The sequence below is a fragment of the Saccostrea cucullata genome, unplaced genomic scaffold (assembly GCF_032062105.1).
Source record: "Saccostrea cucullata isolate Sc308-1 unplaced genomic scaffold, CSIRO_AGI_Scuc_v1 ctg10689, whole genome shotgun sequence".
NCBI lineage: Eukaryota > Metazoa > Mollusca > Bivalvia > Ostreida > Ostreidae > Saccostrea > Saccostrea cuccullata.
In genome coordinates, this window is record NW_026923922.1 from 1 (window position 1) to 15,486 (window position 15,486).

Sequence of the window (15,486 nt, forward strand, 5' to 3'; positions counted from 1 at the left end):
TCTAAAGATAGCTTTTTTTAGGTTAACATGAACATGATGAATGATAAAAACATATTGTTCATCAAAAACCCTTGATACAGAAGAAGAATAAAATGTCTAAGGCTTGGTAAGTTTCAAAAAAGATCATATACATTTTCAAAGATCTCTTTGCAAAAAGTTAAAATTCCTTAAAAGTGTTTTCACAACATCATGCAACCTGGGCAGTAAAAGATGTACAATGACAGACAGGGCATATCAATGTAGTAAATTAAAAAGCTTCCTGTATAAATCCTCCAAAAAATATATATGAAACCCTAACCCTATCTCTAAAGCCTGAAAGGTTTCAATGGCATTGAACACACACACACACACACAATTCTAAAAGTTGTTTTTAATCAAATCAATATTAATTAAACATTTTCAAGATAGTATCACAATAATTAAGGGTGGGGCTTTATTCCATTGGTCTGAACTAACCATGCTCCAAAGAAAGTAAATAAACATTGAAGCCTGTTCATGTTGTAAAATAATGAAGTTAAGAAAGAAGGATAACTACTGAAATCATCTCCATTATCATGATTATAGAAATATTTGGTTGTTGCTGAATGCAGACAAAGTCAGAATAACTGAAGGTCTTATTCAGAGATCCCTAAGCAATACCTGTAAAGACCAATCTGTTGTGCCCTCAATGCCCTTGGCAAAAAAAAAAAAAAATCTTTCACCCTTCTATTTCCATAACATCAAAACTAAAAATACCCATGAGAACTAAGAATACCCATAGGAATGACTGTGTATGTTTTTTGGTTTTATGATGCAATATGATATATCAGATGATTTGCATAAGCCCTAAAGGCATTTATAAATGCATAAAATTATGAGAATAACACCTTTTTCAAGAGATACAAAATATTTTCTGTGAAGTAAGTTATTGACTTGACATTAATTTCACATTTTTTTTTTGTCAGTGACCTTGAACTTGCCAAAATGACCTTGAATTAAATAGAGACACACCCCTCAGGTCATTGACAATCATTTTACAAAGTAAAAGCTTGCAATTAGCCTTTATTTAAGGAATAACTGTCTTATTTTTCGAATTTCATGATGTGATCAATCGATTGGCTTGCATTATAAGTTTAACATAAAATTATCACGCAAGCCAATCGATTGATCATTGTCATGAAATTGAAAAATCTGAACAGTTATTTCTTATATTTACATGCTCTTGATTCCGCCAATCCACATGATACAAGCCCCACTTCTTGTCTCTATTTGTCCCACCCTGCACATGATTTTTTTTTTACTGTGCCTATTGATGAACCAGTACATTGATGAGGAAATAAAGTACATTAACTATTTGTAATTTTATCTCGGAGAAAGACATTGGAAATGTAAATATTTGAGATTATTTTTACCTTTTTTTGCTAATGACCTTGACTTGGTAGATGGCAGTGTGTAAAGGTCATGACACAATCTCAGGTAGGTCATGGCCAATCTTTTTATCAAGTAGAGATTCCAATAATTCTCCTTATAAAGGTAAAACCCAGACAAGATTGCACTGACAGACGGACAAAGTGAATAAAATATTTTCTCTAAAACTTTCCATTGGGGGGGGGGGGGGGGGGCTATTAAAAGAAATATCAAGTATCTTGAACTGCAATATCAAATACCATAAATATGTGTGGAGTATGGTAGTACTTTAAACATTTTGTTATTTTGTTAAAACTGGACAAAAATTGTGAGTTGGCTTCTAGCTAGCTTTTAATTGTTTATAGACAATTGAATCTAAAAATCAAACCTTATAAATGTTTAACTTTTTTCCTCCTTACAAACATGCAAAAATTAATAACTCAAAATCATGTTTCTCAAATTACATCCTCATCATCATGAACTGTCTATTGGTTTTGCTGTATCTTGATTAATTATCAACAAATTATTTTTTTAGTCCTTCTGATTGGTTAGAGGTAGTGTGTAAAGAACAAAGAAAATTTTAAAGTTAATCTATCACTTACTAACAATAATATCCCAGAAAAGCACATTATAATCAAATTCAAATTCAATTTTCTATTTTAAAATCTATATTAATTGAAATGATTCAGTTCATAATCAAAACAGAACTCACAGAGACTATATAAGGTTTACAAACAATTTGGCTTAAATCTATTTCTGATATATCTATAATGGAGTTACATGCACTTAGCAATATCAGTTTCCTTCTTAAAAAAACAAAACAAAACAAACTTGGCCCTGCCTAAAGGCCCCATCTAGACTAAAGGAATTATAAAACACTAGAAAGTTGAATCAACTCAACATGGGAATGCTTCGTTCTTAATATATATAACTTCGCACTGCAGTTCTGAATAAGATTTTAAAAGATTTTTTTTTCTCTTCTCAAAAATCTTGTGTAAAAGTAAATAAATAGTTGGTCACCAATATTTATAAGCTTCATCCTCAAGTATATATTTTTTTAAAATTAAAAAATGAATTCACACAGATGAGGAAATTGCAAACTGTAGAATCACCTATTTTCATGGTGTCAAATTTTTGTGATTTGTGGAAAAACTTCAAATTTTGTGTAGACTTTCGTACGTAGAGAATTGTTGAGTAGTTATGTATATGACATTTTACATATTGAGGTATACATGGATTTGTAGGTTTCTTCATACCTTGAAAAACAAGGAAAATTAACAACTCACAGAAACTAATGATTTCACAGTACCTCAGATGAGTGTGATTTATTATGGCTCTGCAACTCTTTTCTTTCACTTTTTTTGGGGGGGGGATTCCCTATCTGTAATATGATCCTCTATCATAGCTATTGTAAATTTTGGCCTATATCCCTACTCCTGGAGGTCGTGATTTGAATAATTGAATATACCTGAGGATGCTTCAATATAAATTTGACCAATCCCAGCTTTGTTGTTCTGAAGAAGCATTTTAAAGAATTTTCCTATCTATATTCATGTACCATATAAACTTGGCTAGTTATGTCCCCTCCCTACCTTTCTGGGTGAAGAACTGAACAAACTTTAATTTACACTATAGAGGATGCTTCCATATAAATATAACATATCATATGGCTTTGCAATTCTTGAGAAGATTTTTAAAGAATTTTCCTATGTAAACTCATGTAAAAATTTGATTCCCATTTATGGCTTTTCCCTGCCTCTAGGGATCATGATTTGAACAAATCTGAATCAACGCTCGCTTAGAATGTTTCCATAGAATTACGATTCACCATAGCTTTATTGTTTTTATGGAGAAGCTTTTTAATGATTTTTCCTATGTATGTACCTATGTAAAACTTTCATTACCCATTGTGGGACAACTGTAGACCCAGGAATCATGATTTGAAAATTGAATATTTGAATAAACGTGAATCTATATTATGTCATAGAGCTTTCTCAAATTTTGTCATTTTTAGCAAAAAGGTTCTTGTGAAGACTCTTAAATGACCCCTCTCACTTTATTTTTTCTTAATTATCTGCCCCTGAAAGATGGCAATGCCCTATATTTGAAAAAACTTGAATCCCCTTTTCCCCTTTACCTACCAATACTTTGTACCAAGTTTGGTTTAAATAGGTCCAGTGGTTCAAAAGAAGAGGATGAGATTGTAAAAAAAGTTTACAACAATAATGACTACAACAAAATAATGATGTCGGGCAAGGGACAAATTTTGATCAGAGAACTCACTTGAGCCTTAAGCACAGGTGAGCTAAAAATTGTATAACTGCTCACCACACCTGAATCCCCTTCATGCTTTGAAAGTTGGCTTGAAATTGGTTCAGTGATTCTGGACAATATATCAAATATCTGGAAAAAGTTTACTGGTGGACGGACAGACGATGAACAAAATTGTGATCAGAAATGCTCACCTTCAGTTTAGGAGATTTTAAAATGACAGCCACCAGTGACAGCATTCACAATGAAGTGTATGCAAGCATGTCTGTAACAACATCAAAATGAAATGTACTCACTTTAACACCTGTTTTCTCTCATCATTTCCTGATGCTTCAGTCTCCTTTGCTGTTTCAGACATTCTACTGAGGCAAAAATGACAATGTTTCATTAAATATATAGGATTTTTGTTTTGTAGATGTCAGGTTTTGAGTTTCTAATAGTTATTAACTTTTGAATGTCATTCTTCCGTTAATTTCACTGACCTGACACTGAATAACCAAGAGAAATCTCTGTAAGTAAGGCAGGAAAGCCATTGTAATCAAGACCTATTAATGTCAAAGTATTTTTTTTTCATGCGTACTTATCTAAAATCCATTAATAAGTCATCTTATTGGTGCAAATTCTTTTCTTTTCACCAATTTTTCTGACGCATTTGATAAAATATGACTTTGCAAGTTACTGTTCAATTAACACATTTAGGACCATCATTTCAGTTATACAGATCATGAGCATCCTTTGACATTTTATCAATAACCACAGAGATGTTCTTTATATGTGATTTGACATGATTAAATGCCATGAAAAGTTGAAATAGGATTAGTCTTGCAGATCTTGATATTTCTTCATATTGGAGCAGGTATGTATTTTCAACCCCTCAAAAACTATTGTGAATCTTGGTTAATAATAGATGTATTTAATTATCAAATTTAGACCATAAAATACTGACATTTTAGTTTTTTTTTTGTGAATTAACTACAAACCTAATGGTTGTATTGGGTTTTCTTGGAGAAAAAAATTTCAGTGTTACTGTAAATCACTTTTAATTTGCGAGAACTAATTACGCGAGACAGTGTGCTCGCAAAAATTTAATTCTCGCGTATAATAGTATTCCTTAAGATTATATAGAGCAATAGCCACAATTCGTGAAATTTTGTCTCGCTAATCAATAGTCAATGACTATCTCGCGAAAATAAGGTGTCGCGAAAATTTAGTGATCTACAGTATATATACCTTAATTTAGCATCAATTTCATGTAGTTTTTATAATAATATATATGTGGACCTGTCAGCTACATGTAATGCTTTAGTGTCAAGCCCTACTTAACCTTGCATGTAGCTGCAGATCTGTAGCGTTATGTTTTTATATATTTGTCTTTTCAAGACCATAACGCTACAGATCCTGTAATGCAAAAAAGGTGCAATTTACGGCGCAATACTTTCTGTGCACTTTTGGGGAGAATTTCTCCACTTTCAAGCATTGGTCAATCAACTACTTTTCACTCCCTAATTTTAGACACATTCTGTAGCCAATATGTATATTTTATCCACCTTTCAACCATTTATAGTTGTCTCTACAGGCAATAAAGTCGCTAGAAGTGAATTTTCAGCAATATAACAAATAATTTTACTCAAGCGAATTCAATACTTGTAGAGACGAGTATAAAGGGTTGGGAGCTGTATAAAATACACATATTGGCTACAGAATGTGTCTAGAACTAGGGAGTGGAAGGTAGTTGATTGACCAATGCTTGAAAGTGGAGAAATTCTCCCCGAAAGCGCGCAAAAAACATTGCGCCGTAAATTGCACCTTTTTTGCATTACAGGATCTGTAGCGTTATGGTCAAAGTATATAAAAACCAGAATGCTACAGATCTGCAGCTACCTTGCATGGTACACAGAAGCTTACCAATATTCTTTTCACTAGTTAATGTTAAAAACTACCTGGTACCCAAAAGTACATAGATTACAAAAGTTTCAATGTTTAGTTATTTAACAAGAGGCCCACGGGCCTTATAGGTCACCTGAGCATTATGCAACAACTTTCCAGTTACAGTGTATTGAATTTGATTTATGTTTTAAGCCAGATGCTATATGGCATTCACAATTTTGAAAGGGCACCATTGATCATCATAACAATAAACTTAGCAGTTGCTTAGCTTGGTTACTGAATACCCATACCCAGGGTAGGGGAACAAAAATGCACTCCAACTAATCAGTAATATTCATCAATAATCAGTAGTGCCCCTAACACTCTGACATAAACCCCTGACCCTAGGTTGCACAAAATTTTAAAAGGCACCCTTAAAATTGCCTATCAAAAAGTAAATAAATGTTTTATAAATACAAAGGACCAGATTTCAAACAATTAATTCATTTTCAGTATATAAGTAGAGCCCCCCCCCCCCCACCCCTGACCCTGGGGCCTTGAAATTCACAATTCTGCAAGATTAGCAGAGCTGCCAACATTCTGAAATGACAAATAGTAAGGCGGGGTCTAGGGACCACCTAGGCCCCCTACCGCTGAAGATGTTTTGTAAATGGACATGTAATCTGAGGCATGTTTCCATTTTGTTTACTTTAAAACATTGACATGAATGTGATCGGTCTTCTAAAACCGAAACGATGATACAAGCGAGCGTTGTAAAAATTATGAATATATTATAATAGTAGAAACTATATAGGCTGCCAGCTATGAAAATACCGGTATTATAAACTTTGAACAAGAAAAACTGAAATCAGAAGAATATAGACAGAAATCGTTAGGCGTATTTTAGACGCTGATTTCGTACGCCTTACGCCAAAATCGTAAGGGTTGGCAGCTCTGGATTAGGGCCCTTGCTCATCATAACTATATAGATAGTTCATCTGCTTCATACCCAGAGACAGAGAAGAAAACTTTCAAAGATTTAATGTATTTTCACTATATAATCAATAGAGCCCCACCCTAACACCAGAACCCCAGACCCTGGGGCAATGAAATTCATAATTTTAGAAGAGGCATTCTTGCTCATCATAACTATGCACTTACTTAGTTTATTTAATACCTAGGAGCAGAGAAGAAGATGTTCAAAGAATTCATGTATTTTCACTTTATAAACAATAAAGTCCCCCCCCCCCCCCCCCACCACCAGAACCATTGACGCTGGGGCCATAAAATTCACAATTTTTGTAGAGGCACTCTTGCTCATCATAACTATGCACTTAGTTAGTTTATTTAATACCTAAGAGCAGAGAAGAAGATTTTCAAAGAATTCATGTATTTTCACTTTATAAACAATAAAGTCCCCCCCCCACCAGAACCATTGACGCTGGGGCCATAAAATTCACAATTTTTGTAGAGGCACTCTTGCTCATCATAACTATGCACTTAGTTAGTTTATTTAAGGTAGGTCGCGGGTTTACTGCATAAAATTTCTTACGAGAAAACATATCCTGAAAATTTGATAAAATGTTCCTTAGAATTTAAAGCGTATTATCTGCAATTTTTATTGAATTTGCCTAAGTAGTTTTAATGTTATAGTACTGTAAACGCGGTATAGTTTTTAATCCTTTTTGACGCTTTTACCATTGAAATATATGGGAAAATGACGTTTTTAAGCCAATTTTGTGAAAATAGTTTCTTTTAAAAAGGTTGGATAACTTTTTAAAGATGTAGACGAATTATTCAGGAATTTCAAAATGTCAAGATGAGGTTAAATCAAAACCATTAATATAAAAAAATCAATATGTCTTCTCGCTAGATTTTTTGCTAAATAATTTCAAAGTTTTTTTTAAATGCTAAAATTTGGCGTTTATGGCGTTATTAATATCTACGACGTCATTTGTTCAACGTAGTCACGTTTACAGTACGAGTATAAATATATTGACCTATGGAATATGCACGAATTAAAAGGTGATATCGATACATTTATTGCGGAGACATATTAGGATGACCAGCAACTTATTTTCACTAGTATTGTGAAATTTATATTCTGATCACAAAGTCAGAATGAACAATATAAATAATCCTCGTGCAGCGATATTAACATGCAGCGACAATGTTCACCGCGAGTGAAAAAATATTAGTACCTGTATTTTTAGGAAATGCATGTCAATAGGATTTCAGGCATAAAACAAAAATTTCATCACTTTACTTGAAAACGGTAGGAAAAACATCCCTATAATGAGGAAATAAGAGGGCGGGGGGGGGGGGGGGGGGGGGGGGGTGGGTGGGTACCTGCAATGTTCTTTCTATATTAGTCGCAAGCTATAGTATTTGGCTTTAAATTTCAAGCATTTTTTAATTTCGAATTTTCTGAATTAAATTTCAATACGCAAAATGTAAAACTTGCATTTAGCTTTTACACGTTGAGCTTTTGTCATAAAAAACATATAGAAAAAAATTATACTTGTAAATTGTTTTCAGTGTTTTGTATGTCTTAAAATCCAGGTGTTTGAATACATTTGATTTTTAAATGCATTTTCACAATTTATTAGCAAGCAAAACAAGGCGAGTGCACGAGATTTAAATACATAACAACCAACCAATATCAATAATGATAATTAAAAAAAAAAACAGGAAAATACTTGTAATTAAATATAACTCGTTTTTAGTGATGTGGATTAATTTCCATCCTGAAAAGTATACGCATATTTTCGCCCCGGCTTTGATTGAAGTCAAGTTCCTCTGAGTTTCAAATAACTTGCGCACATACAATCCCTCAAGTTCCTCGCTAAGCAATTTTTTTATTCATGATAACTTTCTGCAAGCCATAACTTTTACGCTGATTTATTCTGATTGACTTTTAGCAGTTTAGTTACACTTCAAATATATTTTATTGCTTTCATTTGGTATTGTATTTAATTTTTCCGAAGACATTACATATAGTCACACCAGAATTCAGACTGAAATTTAATTATAATACATACGAGGTTTACGTACATAAGCATGCACTTTGTGTTAAATCTACTTTTAAATTCATACAGACTTGAAGTCATTTGCAGAGAATTAAACGGGAAACAACGTGACGTTGCCTTTGTGACGTAACTGACGTCATAATCAAATGTGCACAAAACAACCGCTCGAATCGTCAAAATTGTGTACCAAAATTGATGACAAAAGCAAACCCGCGACCTACCTTAATACCTAAGAGCAGAGAAGAAGATTTTCAAAGAATTCATGTAATTTCACTATATAATCAATAGAGCCCCCCCCCCCAACACCAGAACCCTTGACCCTGGGGCCATAAAATTCACAATTTTGGTAGAGGCACTCTTGCTCATCATAACTATTTACTTACTTGGTTTATTTAATACCCAGGGGCAGAGAAGAAGATTTTCAAAGAAATCATGTATTTTTACTATATAATCAATAGAGCCCCACCCTAACACCAGAACCCCTGACCCTGGGGCCATAAAATTCACAATTTTGGTAGAGGCACTCTTGCTCATCATAACTATGTACTTAGTTGGTTTATTTAATACCAAGGAGCAGAGAAGAAGATTTTCAAAGAAATAATGCATTTTCACTATATACTTATTTAGCCCCGCCCTAGTACTAGAACCCCTGACCCCAGGGCCATGAATTTCACAATTTTGGTAGAGGACTCAATGCTGATTACAATCATGCAAATAGTTTGACTGCTTGATGTCCAGGAGTAAAGAAGAAGATTTTTAAAGATTGCATTAATTTTAGTGGTTTTGGCCCCACCCCTCAGGCCCCAGGGGGGCAGGGATCATGAAATTCACAATTTTTGTTCCCCTTCACCCATAGATGCTTTGTGCCAAATTTGGTTGAAATTGGTTCAGTGGTTGCAGAGAAGAAGCTGAAAATGTTCAAATGTTAACACACGACACACGACGGACGACGGAGGACGAAAACGGATAGCAATAGGTCACCTGAGTTTACTCAGGTGACCTAAAAAGACACCTACCTTCTCACAAGCCAATTTTTTCTTCATATAAAAGACAGCCATAGAACCATTTTGGTAAATACTGAAAAAGAACAAGACACATATAAAATAGATATATATGATAGAACATTATTGTTGCAACTGAAAAATATCATTAAGGCCAAAAAAATTGATAAATTGTTTCTCAGGCACCGCCGCATCAGTTCAAAAATGGCCGCATTGATCAATTTTATTGACATATGGAAAAGGGAAATAACCCAATTTTCTATTTTTCCAAGTTGAAAAAGAAAATCCGAGTTATTGCCCTTTTCATAAATGCTAAGATAGACATTTTTATTAGAACCAGAAGTCTCTGTCGAGACTGTAGCTCTACTGGTTTGTACTTATGACAAAGGATGAGAAAAGAAGCAATTGCCATCAGGAATTTCACAGACATTTCTATTTTTAGTAACAACAGCAAAACTGTTCATCGAAATCAAAAACTGATGCGCTATTTTATGTATCTTAGTGTAGTCTTCTTGTGTGCAAAGTAATACTGAAATCAGACCATAACTGTAGAAGGAGTAGCGTTTTAAAGGAATTTCACAGAAAATTCTGTTTTTAGTAACCATGGCAACACCGTTCATCGAAATCAAAAACCGATGCAATATTTCATGTATCTCAGTGTAGTCTACTTGTGTGCCAAGTAATATTAATATCAGACTAAAACTGTAGGAGGAGTAGCGTTTTAAAGGAATTTCACAGAAAATTCTATTTTTAGTAACCATGGCAACACCTTTCATCAAAATCAAAAACCAATGGACTATTTTATGTATTTTAGTGTAGTCTGCTTATGTGCCAAGTTATATTGAAATCAGACCAAAAGTGTAGGAGGAGTAGCGTTTTCAAGGAATTTCACAGAAAATTCTATTTTTAGTAACTATGGCAACACCTTTCATCGGAATCAAAAACCGATGCACTATTTTATGTATCTTAGTGTAGTCTATTTGTGTGCCAAGTTATATTGAAATCAAATGAAAACTGTAGGAGGAGTAGCATTTTAAAGGAATTTCACAGAAAATTCTATTTTTAGTAACTATGGCAACACCTTTCATCGAAATCAAAAACCGATGCACTATTTTATGTATCTTAGTGTAGTCTACTTGTGTGCCAAGTTATATTGAAATCAGATGAAAACTGTAGGAGGAGTAGCATTTTAAAGGAATTTCACAGAAAATTCTATTTTTAGTAACCACGGCAACACCGTTCATCGAAATCAAAAACCGATGCACTATTTTATGTATCTTAGTGTAGTCTACTTGTGTGCCAAGTTATATTAAAATCAGACCAAAACTGTAGGAGGAGTAGCGTTTTGAAAAATTGTTTACAGACAGACGGACAGCTAGACAGACAGACGGACGGACGACGGACACCTTACTATCGCATAAGCTCTTCTGGTCTCTGACCAGTAGAGCTAACAAGAGGCCCATGGGCCACATCGCTCACCTGAGTACTGTAGCTTAGAAAAAGTAGAAATTGGTTTATTATTGAAAAGTTAAAATCCAAAAGTAATCCCATGATCAATCATGGATTTGCTATTCTTCAAAGAATTTTCCCATATATTTCTATGTAAAACTTTGGTCGGCCATTATGGCCCCGCCCTACCCCCTGGGGTCATGATTTGAACAAATTTGAATCTACACTACCTGAAGATGCTTCCATATAAATATGATGAATAATGGCTTTGTCATTCTTGAGAAGAAGATTTTTAAAGAATTTTCCCATTAATTTCTATGTAAAACTTTGGTCGGCCATTTTGGCCACGCCCCATCCCCGGGGGTCATGATTTGAACAAATTTGAATCTTCACTACCTCAGGATGCTTCCATATAAATTTGATGAATTATGGCTCTGTCATTCTTGAGAAGAAGATTTTTAAAGAATTTTCCTATATATTTCTATGTAAAACTTTGGTCGGCCATTTTGGCCCCGCCCTACCCCCGGGGGTCATGATTTGAACAAATTTGAATCTTCACTACCTCAGGATGCTTCCATATAAATTTGATGAATTATGGCTCTGTCATTCTTGAGAAGAAGATTTTTAAAGAATTTTCCTATATATTTTTATGTAAAACTTTGGTCAGCCATTTTGGCCCCGCCCTACCCCCGGGGGTCATGATTTGAACAAATTTGAATCTTCACTACCTAAGGATGCTTCCATATAAATTTGATGAATTATGGCTCTGTCATTCTTGAGAAGAAAATTTTTAAAGAATTTTCCTATATATTTCTATGTAAAACTTTGGTCGGCCATATTGGCCCCGCCCTACACCCGCGGGTCATGATTTGAACAAACTTGAATCTTCACTACCTGAGGATGCTTCCATATAAATTTGATGAATTATGGCTCTGTCATTCTTGAGAAGAAGATTTTTAAAGAATTTTCCTATATATTTCTATGTAAAACTTTGGTCGGCCATTTTGGCCCCGCCCTACCCCTGGGGGTCATGATTTGAACAAACTTAAATCTACACTACCTGAGGATGTTACCCCATAAGTTTCATCTTTCCTGGCACAGTGGTTCTTGAGAAGAAGATTTTTAAAGAATTTTCAATATATTTCTATGTAAAACTTTGGTCGGCCATTTTGGCCCCGCCCTACCCCCGGGGGTCATGATTTGAACAAACTTGAATCTACACTACCTGAGGATGTTACCCCATAAGTTTCATCTTTCCTGGCACAGTGGTTCTTGAGAAGAAGATTTTTAAAACATGCCACCAAATTTTCATTAATTCCCAATTATCTCCCCTTGAATGAGGGCGTGGCCCTTCATTTGAACAAACTTGAATCCCCTTCACCCAAGGATGCTTTGTGGCAAGTTCGGTTGAAATTGGCCCAGTGGTTCTTGAGAAGAAGTCGAAAATGTGAAAAGTTTACAGACAGACAGACAGACAGACGGACAGACGGACGCCGGACAAAATGTGATCAGAAAAGCTCACTTGAGCCTTCGGCTCAGGTGAGCTAAAAACTATATCTTTCTTCTAAATCTACAGTATTTTATAAGTTAACTTTTAAATAAATGTTTGGAATAACATTATTTAAAGTTGAATATATATTATAACTAATTTCAGAGAACAAAACTTAAGAGTTAGTAGATATCATGATTTTATTGAACAAATGACTTTTAAAAAAGGTGTAGACTACATCCTGCTTCAAAAAAAAAAAAAAAAAAAGCCTGCCTGCCACATTGAATTTAGATTTTTTTTGGCCTGAGAAACAATTTATTAATTTTTTTTTGCCTAAATCTTGATGCTAGTTTTAATTTCATTTCACCTGCAATTTTATTTTCTACAAAAAATTAACACATGTGAACAAATCATAGTTACATATATATACACAACAAAATTAGTGAGATTTTCTTAGATGTATAAATTTAATCATATAGGAATTAATAAATATTTCTTGATTTAACATCTACTAGATAAAATTTTATATTAAGATACAAGTTTTATTAAGAGTGAACAATTTTTTTTTTATCAAGTTAACTAACTAGTCTTGCAACATAAGTTCTCACAAAACAATATAATAGTGCATCTAAATTTATGAACGAACAAAGAATTGCAACTGTTTCATAGTGATTAATTTGTGATAAATTTGGACATCCTGAGAATCTCTGAAATAAAACCATTTAATAAGATGTACAGCACCTGACAGAATGTCATGGAAAACTTGATTTAATTGGTAGTTAAACATACAATTATCCTTTAGATCTGCAGTCTATTGTTGCTTTGTAGAACTCTTGGCGAATGAAGAAACAACCTCATTTTTAATACATAAATTCAGGTAAATGCTGTACTTATTTTGTTATTTATAAACATTCAATGAATCTACTGTATTTTCTGATTTCAAAGTTATATCTCTTAACTCCATAGAAAAGCATGTTCAGAAAGGAAAATACAGTAAGGGACCTAATATTAACAGGATAGGCAACTCTCACAAGTCTCAAGATATCTCATCACTTACAGGATTTCAAGTGTCAATTTGACTTCTAATGCTATGAAATATTTCAGAACAAAACCTTAATTTCTCTGTCAAAAAATTATTCAAGATATGTTGTTTGTATTGTTTACACTCCTTATCATAGCAGTACTAAGTAAGTTTATCTTAAAACCAACACATGCCCCTCATCAACAATTTGCCGATTTTGGAGGTTTTTTTTTTTTTTTTTTGCTTTGAATTTTTAAAAATCATAATACAATATACATTTTGAGATTTATTAAAAATCCATTCCAATAAACAAAAAGAACAGATTGCATTTCCCATAAAACAGAATTTTTACAGAGAGTAAACAAACTTCGAACAACTTATACTGTTGTAACATTTTGGGAAAACAATCTGGCTGTGAAGGAGTTGTCTATCCTTTAAGTACACCGTATAATCCCTATTAACCGCCCCTGCCCCTATAAGCGCCCCCTTAGGTATTTTTTAATTGTCAGGAAATAAGGGCCCCCTGTACATTTATTAAAATCAACTAGAATTGTATCAAAAAAATTGAGGACATGCAGTGAAAGTAAAACTTGTCTATCATCAGATTTCTCAGTGGAAAATGACTAATTTAGCATAATTTGGGTGGATTATCTTCACTTTCAGTAAAGCTAGAAATTACTTTAGTGGTTCTTTGTATTTATTTTTTTTTCAACATCTTTTTTCAAGTTAAAAAATGACATTAAATATCATAAAGAGAATACCAAAATAACAGCCCCCTTTTTGCAATTTTCTAAGGCGCCCGGGGCAGTTAATAGGGGTTTTATGGTACTTGTCCCTGATAAGGTTAATTCTTTTAATTCTGCTTGTGACAAATTGAGAGAGTAAACCAAGACAGACAGAACAGTTATTTATCATAGAACTAGTAACAGTTAACAGGGTAAAATTAAAGTTGAACACAATACAAACAGTCCAGAATTGTTCCAATAACATATAGCTACTAGAAATTACTTATACCTCACTTGTATCAACAGTCTGTTAATAGGAAATAATGCACGAACAGCAAAATATTGAAAACACACCCTCCCATGAACTTGCTTTTTTCCCGAATTCACTCTCTCACATTTCAGATGTCAACTTACTATTATTCATATCAATATCAGTATATTGAAGGTTTCTTTACACATAGTAAATATACGCAACAAAACGCAATATGCACTTAGTCGCATTGGTAATGAGGATTTGACCATCTGCCAACAGAACGATTTTCACACCTACTTCTAAACCATTTGATATTCTACAACATGTCAACATGTTAATCTTCAAGAAAATATCGTGAAGATATACTTCACATGGCCGAGTTTTAATGACAACCACATTTACTGATCAAATATTACAAACAACTTCGCAGCTTACACTGACCTACCACAAAACAAGCCGCCATATTGGAAATTGACTTCATTTGCATATCTCGTAACTTATCGCAAACACATTTCTTCGATATATGCGTATTTGCAACAAATGATCAGTTAGCATATGTGAAAATAGTAGCTGGGTGCATACTGGTAAATAATCTGCTTATATCTCTCATTAAAATGTCAAAGATCCCAAAATTTCAGTTCATGCATAGCTCAGCTCATTAAGTGACCGGAAGTTGAATTTTTTGTAGTATTCGAAACAAACATGCACTGTAAGACGAAATGATATAATATTATCAATTTTAAGTGGGCCGACTATAGTTTTATTGTGTGAAAACTACAATAGCGAAACTCTTCAAGTGTATACCATATATAACTTACATTAACTTCAGTGTACATGCAAAGTTTGGGGGAAATCTACCGTCCAGGTATTTCTGAGGGACTGTCTCAAAATACGGGTACATTTACTATAGGATTATATAGGAAAATGCCAATTTTTAGCACTTTAAAGCAAATTATGCAAATACTACAATAGACATTTTGTTCAAACTATAATATT

At 33.7% G+C, this 15,486-nt stretch overlaps 1 long non-coding RNA gene across 1 annotated transcript; it reads right to left on the bottom strand.

The window, feature by feature from the left end:
- Positions 1-3,471: 3,471 nt before the first annotated feature.
- LOC134265276 (uncharacterized) lies at positions 3,472-15,151 on the bottom strand. The gene is made up of 3 exons (XR_009991714.1): positions 14,936-15,151; positions 9,569-9,629; positions 3,472-4,019 (listed from the first exon to the last, which is right to left on the bottom strand). It is a non-coding gene; the product is annotated as an uncharacterized LOC134265276 (long non-coding RNA).
- Positions 15,152-15,486: the final 335 nt, after the last annotated feature.